The sequence below is a fragment of the Macaca fascicularis genome, chromosome X (genome assembly GCF_037993035.2).
Source record: "Macaca fascicularis isolate 582-1 chromosome X, T2T-MFA8v1.1".
NCBI lineage: Eukaryota > Metazoa > Chordata > Mammalia > Primates > Cercopithecidae > Macaca > Macaca fascicularis.
In genome coordinates this window covers 78,514,503-78,529,375 of record NC_088395.1, presented here as the reverse complement: position 1 = coordinate 78,529,375, position 14,873 = coordinate 78,514,503, and the positions used below count along the sequence as shown (strand labels likewise).

Sequence of the window (14,873 nt, the reverse complement as noted above, 5' to 3'; positions counted from 1 at the left end):
AAAACGTTCAGGTGTTCACTATTAACTATGATATTAGCTGTGGGTTTTCTTGATAAAGATTACCCTTATCAAGCTGAGGAAGGTCTTTTCTGTTCTTAGTTTACTGAGAGTTTATGTCTTGAACGGATGTTGAATTTTGCCAAAGGCTTTTTCTACGTCAATTCATATGATCATGTATTTCTTTCTTTTATTGACCATTAATATAATGGAATAAATTTATTGTTTGTTTTTAACATTCAACAAGCCCTGCATTCCTGGGATAAGCCTCACATGGTTGGACTATATACATACATATTTTAGACATTGCTGGATTCAATTTGCTAATATTTTGTGACGATTTTTGCATTTATGTTCATAAGAGTTGGTGGTCTGTTGTTTCTTGCTTGCTTGCTTCTTTTATACAGTCTTTACTGGTTTTGGTATCAGGGTAATCCTGGGCTCATAAAATGTGTTGACAAGTAGTCTTTACGGTTCTATTTTTGGGAAGAGATATTGTAGAATTGGTATTAAATCTTCTTTGAATGTTTGGTGGAATTTGCCAGTGAAACCATCTGAGTTGGAATATCTTATTTGGAAGGTATTTTACTATGAATTCTATTTCTTTTTATATATACATTTTTTGTAGAACTAGGGTCTCACTTTGTTGCCCAGGCTGGTCTCAGTCTTCTGGGCTCAGGCGATTCTCCCAGCTTGGCCTCTCAAAGTTCAATGTCTTTATAGGACTATTCAAGTTATTTCATATTGGGTGAGTCTTGATAATTCGTCTCTTTAAAACATTTAGTCCATTTCATGTAAGTTCTTGAATTGAGTTGTTTGTGGTATTGGGTTGCTGCAGAAGTTTTTGCTATTAAAAGTAACGACAAAACCCGCAATGACTTTTGCACCAACATTATACCATCTCTCCCTCTTTTGGGCCATTGTTAGTATGTGTCTTAGTCTGTTTTGTGTTGCTGTAACAGAATACCTGAGACTGAATAATTTAAAAATAAAAGAGGTTGATTTAGCTCATGATTCAGCAAGCTGGGAAGTAGGAGGAGCATGGCACCAGTAACTACTCAGCTTCTGGTGACAGTCATCTCCTAGGCCAAAACATAGTGGAAAAGGCCAAAGGGGAAGCAGACACATGCAAAGAAAGAAAACCCGAGGGGCATGCTGGCTTTATAACAAACTCACCGTTATGGGCACTAATCTGGTCTCACCAGAGCCAGTATTCACTCACTACCTCGAGAATGGCAGCAGCTGTTCATGAGGGATCTGTCTCCATGACCTAAACACCTCCCACAAGGCCCCACCTCCCAACACCACCACACTGGGGATCCAGTTTCCACATGAGTTTTGGAGGGGACAGACCAATCATATCCAAACCATAGCAGTGTATTTCTGTATTCCCAGGATCTGGAAAGATCTCAATAAGACAAAGTTTTTTTTATAATGTTCATTTTTCTGTGCCCTTCATGTGTAATAAAGAATTTGCCTGGACTTTGTCCCTGAGTCCTGGGAGATAACCTCTAATCCCTTGCAATTTCCTGAGTGATAGTGTCATTCTGGATGAGTCCCAAGGACCACACTTCATGGTTTATGCTAATGAGGTGAATCATGGGAGGCCCCTAGATAGTTCATGTAATGAGATGACTCAGACTGGAGGCTGGCCATACCTGAAAGTCCAACCATATAGCTAGAGGGTTGGGGCATTGAACTATGTGATACCAGCCCAGTCACCAGAGAGAGGGAGGGAGGCTGTAGATCGAGTTAAACCAGATGACCAACTAACAGATGGCCAACACAGAGGGTTTATCTGAATTATCTCATCTGCCATTACCAGGAGAAGACATTGGGTTTATTCCCATCTCAGTGATCACTCCTCAGTCTTTACTGGTTCTTCATCTTCTCTCAAAATTCTCTTTTCGGGGATGCAGAGATGTTGAAAATGTTCTATATTTTGATCTGGATGGTGGTTACATGGGGGTATAACTGTGATAAAATTGTACACTTACGTTTCTGTGATTTACTGTATGTATGTAACGCCTCAATTTTTAAAAGATGTCATATAAAAGTGGAAATATATGGTATAAGCTGGAAGAAGATATTTATCCTATATACAACTGACAAAAGATTGGTATCAAGAATATGTTTTTAGAACTTGTAGAAATCAATAAGAAAGACAAACAGCCCAGTAAGAAAATAGGCAAAAATCATGAATAGAAATTCCATAGAAGAAGGAACCTATGCGGCCAATAAACACATGAAGATATGCTCAGCTCATCAGTAGTCAGGGAAATGCTAAACATGACCTCAAGATAAATATTGTACCCATTTGATTGGCAAAGAATGAGAAACCTAGCAACATCAAAGGTTAGAGATAACGCAGAGCAGTGGGATCTCATACAGCTTGAAACATGTTGGGAATATAAATGAACACAACAAGTTTGGAAAACAATGTGGCATCAATATATAAAGTAGATCATTGACAACTCAGCAATTCCTATCAATGTCCTCTGGACAAGAATTTCACAGCAGCATTGGCCACAGTAGCAATAACCTGGGACCAATGCAAATGCTCATGAACAAGAGAATGCCTAAACTGTGGTATATGCACACCATGATATACTATGTAGCAAGGCAAATGGGTGAATTGCAGTTCTATACTCAACAGTGGATAATGTTAATATAAGTATGAAAATAGTAATTCCCACAGGACTACATACCATGTGACACCCTTGTCATAAAGTTCAAAATCAAGCAAAACTGCAGAGTATAATGGCCGAGCGCAGTGGCTCATGCCTGTAATCCCAGCACATTGGGAGGCAGAGGTGGGTGGAGTGCTTGAGTCCAGGAGTTTGAGACCAGCCTGTGCAACATGGCTAAACCCCGTGTCTCCAAAAAATTAGCCAGATGTCACGGTGCGCGCTTGTACTCCCAGGTACTCGTGAGGCTGAGGTGGGAGGATCACCTGAGCCAGGGAGGTCGAACCTGCAGTGAGCCAAAATCATGCTGCTGTACTCCAGACTGAATGATCAGAGTGAGACCCTGTCTCAAAAACAAACAAACAAAAAGAGTATATTGTTTCATATATATACTTATTGATTCAGGAGGTTACAGTGAGGGGAGCTCAGAGGTAGATATACAGGTTTCTACTAATAGTCTAGTTCTTGGATTGGGTAATAGGTAAATGGGGGCACATTGCATTTTAAAATAAACAAATAGGGCCTCATATCAATCACGGGTAGCATGTTATGAAATAAGGATTATGATTAACTCAATTCTATATTACCAAAGTCTCCTCTCAAAAATCAAATGCTGCATTGACCTACTTAGACCCAGGCCTGAAATATTTGTTCTTCTCTCCTTCCAGGCTTCACACATGCTCCCCCAGCTCTTTGATCAGGCCAGAAAGCATTTGAGTTCGACATCTCTCTTTGTATCTATTTGAGCAGGAGGCACTAGAGCAGGGCTGCAGGTCTTGCATCTGACACTGTTTAACCCCAAAGTTAGCTGGGACAGAAAGAATCCCCCAGAACCCTGGAATAAACGGGGTCCCAATGATTAATACGAGTTCTACTCAGCAAATGCAGATTACAGCAAACCAAAGAAAGAATGTCCAGACTTCTAAATGAAATGTTTCCCTACGAAGCAGTTTAGAATGAAGGTCTTCCAGAGGCCTTTTGTACAATTTCCCACTTAACTAGGAAATATTCCTCCTGTAAGTGCACAAAATCATGTTAGCGTATGGTGTTGGGTTTTATCACTGATTCATAAACCTGTTACCCATTTATTATGAAGAACATGACAAAGGATACAGACAAAGGACAGCCAGATGAAAGAGATGCATAGGGCACAGTATGTGGGAAGGGGTATGGAGCTTCCATAACCTCTCCGGGTGCACTTCCCTCCAGGAACTTCCACGTGTTCAGCTATCTGGAAGCTCCCTTCCCCCCAAATTCTTAAAAATATAGAGCCCCGGGGCTCAATTTTTGGTCTGATTCTTTTATTTAACTACATTCTTGCCACAGCTGATGGAAGACGCTGGTTTCAGTACTACCTATATCAGGAACAAGACAAAGATGTCCCCTTTCACCACTGCTATGCAATGTAGTACTGCAACGTTTAGTCAAAAATCTTAGGCAAGAGAAAAAAATGAAAGGCACACAAAACAGAAAGTAACAAGTTTGCTGGGCTCATGCTTGTAATCTTAACACTTTGGGAGACCAAGGCAGGTGGATCACACGAGGCCAGGAGTTTGAGACCAGCCTGGGCAACATGGCGAAACCCTGTCTCTACCAAAAATACAAAAGCTAGCCGGGCCTGGTGGCACCCAACTCTGGGCCTGAGGCACGAGAATCGCTCGAACCCAGGAAGTCGAGGCTGCAGTGAGCCGAGATCGCACCACTGCACTCTAGCCTGGGTGACAAAACGAGACTCTATCTCAAAAAAGAAAAGAAAAAAAAAAAAAAGAAATTAAATTACCTCTCTCTGCAGATAACATGATCGTACATATATGAAGTCTTAAAATATTTTACAAAAAACAAAATCAACATATACAGTAGCACTTCTATACATTAATAACAAAGTATCTGAAAATAAATCAAGAAAACACTCCCATTTAAAAGAGTTCTCAAAAATAACATAAAATACTTGGGAATAAATTCAATCAAGGAGGTAAAAGATGTGTACACCGAAAACTATAAAACATTGATGAAAGCAATTGAGGAAGCTGCAAATAAATGGAAAGCTAACCCATGATCAGGGATTGGAAGAATCAATGCTGTTAAAATGTCCATACTCTTCAAAGCAATTAACAGATTCAATGCAATCCCTATCAAAATTCCAATGCTAGTTTTACATATATAGAAAAAGCAATCCTAAAATTCGCAGCAAACCACAAGAGACTCCAGTTACCCAAAGCAATCTTGAGCAAAACGAACAAAGCTGAAGGAATCACAACCTGATCTCAAAACATAATAAACGCTACAGTAATCAAAACAGCATGGTACTGGCATACAAACAGACACATGGACCAATATAATAGACTAGAAAGAATTCTTGCATTTATGGTCAAGTGATTTTCAACAAAGATGCCAAGAACACACAATGTGGAAAGGACTGTCTCTTCAATAAATGGTCTTGGGAAAACGGAAATATCCACATGCAGAAGAATGAAATGGGACCCTTGTCTCAGACCATACACAAAAATCAAGGCAAATTGGACTCCGGATTTAAATATAAGACCTGAAACTGTAAAACTACCAGAAGAAAACATAGGGAGAAACATCCATGGCATTGACCTTGGCAATCACTTTTGCGCTATGACCCCAAAAGCATGAGCAACCAAAGAAAAAATAGAGAAATGGGATTACGTCAAACTGAAAGGCTTCTGCACAACAAAGGGAATGATCAACAGAGTGAAGAGGCAACCTACAGAACGGGAGAAAATATTCACAAACTATACATCTGATAAGGAGTTAGTATCCAAAATATATAAAGAACTCAACTCACTAACAAGAATACAAATCACCTGGTTTTAAAATGTGCAAAGGATCTAAATAGATACTTCTCCGAAGAAGACATACAAATGGCCAACAGTTGTATGACAATGCTCAACATCGGGGCCAGGCGCGGTGGCTCACACCTGTAATCCCAGCACTTTGGGAGGCCGAGACGGGTGGATCACGAGGTCAGGAAGTCGAGACCATCCTGGCTAACATGGTGAAACCCCGTCTCTACTAAAAATACAAAAAAAATTAGCCGGGCGAGGTGGCGGGAGCCTGTAGTCCCAGCTACATGGGGGGCTGAGGCAGGAGAATGGCGTGAACCCAGGAGGCAGAGCTTGCAGTGAGTGGAGATCACGCCACTGCACTCCAGCCTGGGTGACAGAGCGAGACTCCGTCTCAAAAAAAAAAAAAAAAAAAAAAAAAAAGGGAAATGCTCAACATCACTTATCATCAGGGAAATGTCACAATGAGCTATGACTTCACACCTGGTAAAATGGCTATTATCAGAAAGATAAAAGAGAACAAGTGTTGGCGAGGATGTGAAGAAAAGAGAACCCTTATACACTGTTGGTGGCAATGGAAATTAGTACAGCCACCGTGCAAAACAGTATGGAGACTTTTCAAAACACTAAAAATAGAAGTATCCAGCAATCCCACTACTGGGCATTTATCCAAAAGAAAGGAAATCGGTATATCAAAGAGATACCTACACCCCCATACTTATTGCAGCACTCATCACAATAGCCAAGATATGAAATCAACCTAAGTGTCCATCAGTGGATGAATGGATAAAGAAAATGTGGCATGTATACACAGGGAATACGATTCAGCCACAAAAAGAATGAAATCCTTTCATTTGCAGCAACCTGGATGGAACTGGAGGTCATTATGTTAGGTGAAATAAGCCAGACACAGATAGACAAATACCTTATGTTCTCACTCATATGTGGGAGGTAAAAATGTTGGTCTCACAGAGGCAGAGAAGAGAGTGATAGATATGAGAAGCTGGGAAATGTGTGTGGATTGGGGGAAGGGGCATTGGGAAGAAGAGAAGTTGGTTAATAGGTATAAACACACAGTTAAAAAGGAATAAGTTCTAGGCTGGGCATGGTGGCTAACACCTGTAATCCCAACAGTTTGGGATGCCGAGGCTGGCAGATCGCATGAGCTCAGGAGTTCCAGACCAGCCCGGACAGTATAGCGAAACCCTGTCTCTAGGGGGAAAAAAAAAAAATTAGCCCTGTATGGTGGCATGTGCCTGGCAGCCTCCCAGCTACTCTGGAGGCTGAGGTGGGAGGATCACTTAAGCCCAGGAGGCTGAGGCTGCAGTGAGCTGTGATCACGCCGCTGCACTCCAGTCTGGGGCGACAGAGTGAGAGCGTGTCTCAAAAAAAAAAAAAAAAAAAAAAGGAATAATTTCTAATGTTCAACAGCAGAGTTGAATGACTACAATTAACAGCAATGTATTGTATATTTCAAAATAGCCAGAAGAGAGGACTGGAAATATCTCCAATACTAGGAATGAAAAATATTCCAGGTGATGGTTACCCCACATATCCTGACTTGATCTTTACACATCCTATGCACGTGACACAATATCACATGCACAGCATAAATATGTGCAGATATTATGTATCCATTAAAATTAAAATTGAAAAAGTATCCATAGCACTATCATTTGATTTAGTAATCCCACTACTGGATATACAGCCAAAGAAAATGAAATGAGTATGTCAAAAATATCTGCACTCGCATATTCACTGCAGCACTGTTCACAAGAGCCAAGACGTGAAGTCAACCTAAGAGCCCATCAGATGGTTGAATGGATAAAGCACATGTGTATATGTACACACAGTAGAATGGTATTGAGCGTTTTTTTTTTTTTTTAAAAAAGGCTATCCTGTCATTTGTGACAACATGAGTGAATCTGGAATACATGATGTCGAGTGAAATAAGCCAGGCACAGCAAGACAAATACTGCATAATCTCACTGGGATGCGGAATCTTAAAAAATCAAACTTTTTAGAAACAGAGAATAGAATGGTGGTTACCAGGGTCAGGGGCTGGGAGGGATTGGGGAGATATTGGTCAAAGGATACAAAACTTCATTTAGACAAGAAGTCTAAGTTCAAGAGATCTATTGTAAACATGGTGACTATAGTTAATAATAATGATTACTTGAAAAATTGTTAAGAGGGTAGATTTTAAGTGTTCTCAGCACAAAAGATGAAAGGTATGTGAGTTCATCCATATTGTAGTTAGCCTAATTTAGCCATTGCACAACGTATAACTATTTCAAAACATCATGTTTTACACTATAAATGTATACGATTGTGTCATTAAAAATAAACAGAGGCCGGGCGCGGTGGCTCAAGCCTGTAATCCCAGCACTTTGGGAGACCGAGATGGGTGGATCACGAGGTCAGGAGATCGAGATCATCCTGTCTAACACGGTGAAACCCCGTCTCTACTAAAAAATACAAAACACTAGCTGGGCGAGGTGGTGGGTGCCAATAGTCCCAGCTACTCGGGAGGCTGAGGCAGGAGAATGGCGTGAACCTGGGAGGCGGAGCTTGCAGTGAGCTGAGATCCGGCCACGGCACTCCAGCCTGGGCGACAGAGCGAGACTCCGTCTCAAAAAAAATAAAAAATAAAAAAATAAAAATAAAAATAAACAGAAATAAAATACAAAGAAATGAAATAAATTCCATTTGTCCAATAAAACTGATGTGATCCTGGTGAAGATGTGCAGAAACTGGAACCTTTGTGCACTGTTGGTGGGAATGTAAAATGGCACAGCTGCTGTGGAAAACCGTGTGGCGGTTACTCAGAAAACTAAAAATGGAGTTACCCGGACCTTATGCTATGAAATGAGACAGTCACAAAAGGACAAATACTACATGATTCCACCTATATACGGGATCTAAAATATTCAAACTCAGAAACGGAAGGTAGAGTGGTGGTTTCCAGGGGCTCGGGGGCAGGGGAAAATGAGGAGTTGTTTACCGGGTATACATTTCAGTTTTGCACTTGAAGACATGCTGGAGATTGGCTGCACAGCAATGCGAATATACTTAACACTACTGAGCTGAAAACTGAAAAACGCTTAAGATGGTAAATTTTGTGTTCCGTGTATTTTAACATAACTCAATAGAAAAGTGGTGTAATTTCTGTCTCTGGAGTGGGTGTGGGGGGTGCACGACAACATATTCCAGCTTATGTACAAGGCGTTTGAGGTCGGGGCATGGAAACATACTGAGGCATTGTATGTATGTTATTTGTGCATGAGAATGAAACTCCTTGACCCTGAAAACAGGACGGGCAGTGGAGTGTGTGGTGTGATAAGGAAGGCTGAAAACAGCCTCCCGAGAATGCGGTTTGAGTGCTTTTACAAGGCCACAGGTGTCTCACGACCAGACCTCAAAAAAGCCATCTAGTGGATGTTTGTGGTTTAACAAACCCTTTCAATAAATACTTGGCGGACAGATGCTGGGCGGACTCTCTGAGAAGAGCTGCCCCTGGCCCCGCTCAGCTGGAATTGTCTGAGAACTCATTCTTGGCGTTCACTGCAAGCTATAAGCTCTGCAGTGGGCCCTGAAAAAAAATATCGATACTACGGTGACTCCCATATGTATTTCTTCAGCCCAGATCCAGACCTTTGTCTGCTCAACTTCTCCACGTGGATACCTAATAGACATCTCAAATTTAAATATCCAAAACCAAACTCCTGACATTAAACACAAGAAGCAAGAAATATGAACATATTTTCTGATTCCACTAATACAAAAGTACGTAACAGTCAAGATCAAATCATATTATTATTTCTCGAATTTAACTTTTAAGTTCAGGGGTACATGTACAGGTTTGTCACATAGGTAAACTTGTGTCGTGTGGGTTCTTGTAGAAATTATTTCATCACCCAGTGATTAAGCCTAGTACCCGTTCGTTATTTTTCCTGCTCCTCTCCATCTTCCCACCCTCCACCGTCTGATAGGCCCCAGTGCGTGCCGTTCCCCTCTTTGTGTCCCTGTGTTCTCATCATTTAGCTCCCACTTATAAGTGGGAATATGCAGTTTTTGGTTTTCTGTTCCTGCATTAGTCTGCTGAGGATAATGACCTCCAGATCCAACCATGTTCCTGCAAAGGACCTTATCTCATTCTTTTTTATGGCTGCATAGTATCCCATGGTGTATATGTACCACATTTCCTTTATCCAGTCTACCATTGCTGGGCATTTAGACTGATTCCATGTCTTTGCTCTTGTGAATAGTGCTGCAATGAATATACACATGCACATGTCTTGATAATAGAATGATTTATTATATTCCTTTCGGTATATGCTCAGTGATGAGATTGCTGCACCGAATGGTATTTCTGTCTGTAGGTCTTTGAGGAATCACCACACTGTCTTCCACAATGGTTAAACTAATTTACACTCTCACCAACAGTGTATAAGTGTTCCTTTTTCTCTGCAACCTCGCCAGTATCTATCATTATTTTACTTTGAAATAATAACCATTCTGACTGGTGTGAGATGGTATCCGGTTGTGGTTTTGATTTGCATTTCTCTAATGGTCAGTGACGTTGAGTGTTCCTTCACAAGATTGTTGGCTGCATGTATGTCTTCTTTTGAAAAGTGACTGTTCATGTCCTTTGCCCACTTTCTTTTTTTTTTTTTTTTTTTTTTTTTTGAGATGGAGTCTCACTCTGTTGCCCAGGCTGGAGTGCAGTGGTGCGATCTCCACTCACTGCAAGCTCTGCCTCCCGGGTTCACACCATTCTCCTGCCTCAGCCTCCTGAGTAGCTGGAACTACAGGTGCCCACCACCACGCCTGGCTAATTTTTTTGTATGGTTTTAGTAGAGATGGGGTTTCACCGTGTTAGCCAGGATGGTCTCGATCTCCTGATCTCGTGATCCACCCGTCTCGGCCTCCCAAAGTGTTGGGATTACAGGCGTGAGCCACTGCACCTGGACTGCCCACTTTTTAATGGGGTTGTTTGGTTTTGTTCTTGCACACTTGTTTAAGTTCCTTATGGATGCTGGATATTAGACCTTTGTCAGATCCATAGTCTGCTAACGTTTTCTCTTATTCTGTAGGTTGTCTGTTCACTCTGTTGATAGTTTCCTTCAATGTGCAGAGCTCTTCAGTTTAATTAGATCCCATTAGTCAGTTTTTGCTTTTGTTGTAATTACTCTTGGTGTCTTCATCATGAAATCTTTGCCCATTCCTATGTCCAGAAAATGATTGCCTAGGTTGCCTTGCAGGGTTTTTATAGTTTTGGGTTTTACATTTAAGTCTTTAATCCATGTTGAGTTAATTTTTGTATATAGTGTGATACAGTTTGGCTGTATCCCTACCCAAATCTCATCTTGAATTGTAGCTCCCATAATCCCCACGTGTTGTGGGAGGGATCTGGTGGGAGGTAATTGAATCATAGGGGCGGATCTTTCCTGTGCTGTTCTTGTGATAGCAAATAAGTCTCCTGAGATCTCATGGTTTTATAAAGGGCAGTTCCCCTGCACATGCTGTCTTCCCTGCCGCCATGTAAGACACAGCTTTGCTCCTCCTTCGCCTTCTGCCGTGATTGTGAGGCCTCCTAAGGCATGTGGAACTGTGAGTCCATTGAACTTCTTTTCTTTATAAATTACCCAGTCTCAGGTATGTCTTTATTAGCAGCAAGAGAACTGACTAGTACCTGGTGTAAGAAAGGGGTCCAGTTGCAATCTTCCGTGTATGGCTAGCCAGTTATCCCAGCACCATTTCCTGAATAGGGAATCCTTTCCCCATTCCTCGCTTTCATTAGGTTTGTCAAAGACCAGATAGTTGTAGGTGTGGGGCCTCATTTCTGGATCCTCTGTTGTTTTCCATTGGTCTCCATGTCTGTTTTTGTACCAGTACCATGCTGTTTTGGTTACTGCGGGCCTGCGGTGTAGTTTGAAGTCGCATACCGTGATGCCTCCATCTTTGTTCTTTTACGCTTAGGATTGCCTTGGCCACTCAGGCTCTTTTTCAGTTCCATATGAATTTTAAAATAGGTTTTCTTGTACTGTGAAGAATTCCAAAGGTAACCTAACAGGAATCGAATTGAATCTGCAAATTGCTTTGGGCAGTATGGCCACTTTAATGATATTGATTCTTCCTATTCATGAGCAGAAATGTTTTTAAATTTGTTTGTGACATCTCTGATTTCCTTGAGCACTGTTTTGTAGTTCTTCTTGTAGAGATCTTTCACCTCCCTGGTGCGGCGTATTCCTGGGTATCTTGTGTGTGTGTAGCAATTATGAATGGGACTCTGTTCCTGATCTGGCTCTCTGCTTGACTGTTGTTGGCGTATAGGAATGTTAGCAATTTTTCACATTGATTTGGTATCCTGAGACTTTGCTGAAGTTGTTGATCAGCTTGAGGAGCTTTGGGGCTGAGACCGTGTGGTTTTCTATATTTAGGAACATGTCCTCTGCAGGCAAACTGTACTATTAAAAGAATGTAATGTAGGACATAGGACAGAAAAACATAGAGAAAACAGAGGAAAGGATGATCACAAAAGTAAATGTGTTGGTTTCCTCTTGAAGGAGGAATGAGGCTGAGATGAGGCAGAGACACCCCAGGAGCTTTGGGGAATGCTGGCGGTGTTCTCCTCGGTGACATGGGGGTGTTTCCGTAGGGGTGCCTTTGATGATCACTTATTAAACAATACACACATATTGTGAAGTTCTCTCTATGTATGTTACATTTCAAAATAAAGAGGGGCAAAATTGCATAACAAATAACACACATTTGTAGTTAAACACTTCTCACAACCCACTGACCTGGAAATGACTGATTACTTTTCTGTATGTGTAGTTTTCCACTTTTAAGGATGTTCTACAAATGGAATCATACATTATACAGCATTTCGTATTTGGTGTCTTCAGCACAATGAAATACATATAAGACCTGCAGAACTACAGTGTACTGTTTCTAGATCTCAGTACTCAATACGTGCTTTCATCACTTCACAACAGTTCATTCGCAGTAGATTGGTTTTCTAAACTTGTATATATGTATAGTATGCTTTATAAATATCATATGATATTTAACTTCATGTAATTAGTTATATCTTGGTAATGGACTTTTCTTAAAAATGGATAGTATCCCTAAGAATACCCCATACATTTCCACTGCAAAAAAAAAAAAAAATGGGAATTCCATCGTATGAATATAGCACAATTAACTGACAAAAACTACGAAGGTGAAAATTTGCATTGTTTTCCCTTACTGTTGTTGCCTTAATTTCTTTATCTCAGGTCCTAGGTCCTCCACCCCTGAGAATAAGTGGATGGGGAAGTGACAAATCTCCCGTGAGAAAAATGTAGCAAGTGCATGGGGTTCCAGCACAAAATCACAAATTCTGAATGAAAACTTACCACCCAAATATAAAATATTTACCAAAACATCAAAATTAATATCACAATTATGTAAGCATCATTCCTATGATGTTCGGTGAAGTCTATGAGAAATTGAAATCAAGCTATCACTATCAATAAACTGATACTAGTACTCGCAAGGAGATCTGCTATAAATAGGGAAAATAAAATGTTGGTTATCCTTCTGGTTATAAAATACTTACCTGTTTAATGCAAGGTTACTTCCGTTAGCACTGGTTTTTCTCGGCTTATGGTGGTAAGCACCACACAGAAAGAAAACATCACAATCGATGTGCACAGTTTAATAAATGATTATCAAGTGCACCTGTACGGAAACGTTCCCCTAGGTCCCAGAGGAGAACACCGCCAGCGTCTCCCAAAGCCTCCTGGGGTGGCCCTGCCTGAGCTCAGCCCCACTCCTACCGCAAGGGGTAACCAACATCCTGACTTTTCTGATTGTCCTTTCCTTGTTCTTCTCTATGGTTTTATACCCTAAGTACGCATTCTTCAACAAGGTAGGTTAGTGTTGCCTGTCATTTGAAGTTATAGGAATGGAATCCTTAAACGTGCCCGTGTTGTCCCTTGCTTCCTTCACTCGATATTATCTTCGTAAGATTCGCGCCTATTATTCCATGGAAGAGTACTCTGTACTTTTCCATTGCTGAAATACTATTCCGTTGTATTAACATACCGTGATATATTCATTCCGTCCCATGAAAGTTGCGATTTTCACGGTTTCCCGTGTTTGGAACTGGATGATCACAAAAATACTACTCCTAAACCCTTGTCGGCACAAGTAAAGGAGTCCTGAGAGGGACGTGTAGGCTGCTAAAAGCATATGTTTAAAAGAGGATCACAGACAATTAATGAGAAAATGTTCAAAAAAGAAGCCCAACATAAGACCAAGGAAAGTAGAAGGAAGTCATCAAGGTAAAAGCAAAAATCAGTGAAAGCGGAAAGAAGCGTAAGAATCACAAAACCAGAAGTTGGGTGTTTGGAAGAGGAATGAAATTGGTACAACTCTTGTGAGACTGGTCAAGAAAACAAGGGAGAAGGGCACCGCTATCAGGAAAGAAAAGGGAGAGATAACCACAGACGATGTTACGTCTGTTCTCATGTTGCTGTATCGCAATACCCAAGACCCAGTCATTTACAAAGACAAGAGCTCATGGTTCTGCAGGCTGTATGGGGAGCATAGAGGCTTCTGCTTCTGGGAGGACTCAAGAAACTTGCAATCATGGCGGAAGACAAAACAGGAGCAGGTACATGTTACATGATAGGAGCAGGAGCAAGAGAGAGAGAACAGGGGGAGGTGTCAACACTTTTAAATGAGCAGACTTACGACAACTCACTCACGACCACGAGGACAGTACCAAGTGGATGCTGCTAAACCACTCCGGAGAAATCTAGCCCCGTGATCCAGTCACCTCCCACCAGGTCCCACCTCCAACATTAGAAGTTACAGGTTGACACGAAACTTGGTGGGGACACGGTTCCAAGCCATATCATATGCAGACATCCAAAATATAGAAAAAGGATATTGTGGGGGAACTGGATATTCACACAGAGTGCCCATGCAGTAACAGCACATGGCTAATTCAATACAAAGAGAAGATGGCACTTTCACAGTGGAGTAATCTGGAACAGCGCCCTGACCACATGGTCAAGATGAACATCACCAGTCATGAGACAAACCGACATGGAAAATCTGCTGATGTTATGCCCTGAGAAGGACAGCACGTCTGCTATGCAGTAGTCCTGCCAAAAATGTTAAACCTACCTGAGTCTAATTACAAGGAAGCCATTTGACAAACCTACGTTCAAGGGCTTCCTGACAACGACTGCACTGGTTTAAAGCACACTTTAAAGCAGGTGGATCACGAGGCCAGGAGATTGAGACCATCCTGGTTAACACAGTGAAACCCCGTCTCTATTAAAAAATACAAAAAATTAGCTGGGTGTGCTGGTGGGCGCCTGTT

At 41.3% G+C, this 14,873-nt stretch overlaps 1 pseudogene; it reads right to left on the bottom strand.

The window, feature by feature from the left end:
* Positions 1 to 14,873, bottom strand: part of LOC102126125 (uncharacterized protein CXorf49-like) — a 39,271-nt pseudogene that overhangs the window by 20,529 nt on the left and 3,869 nt on the right.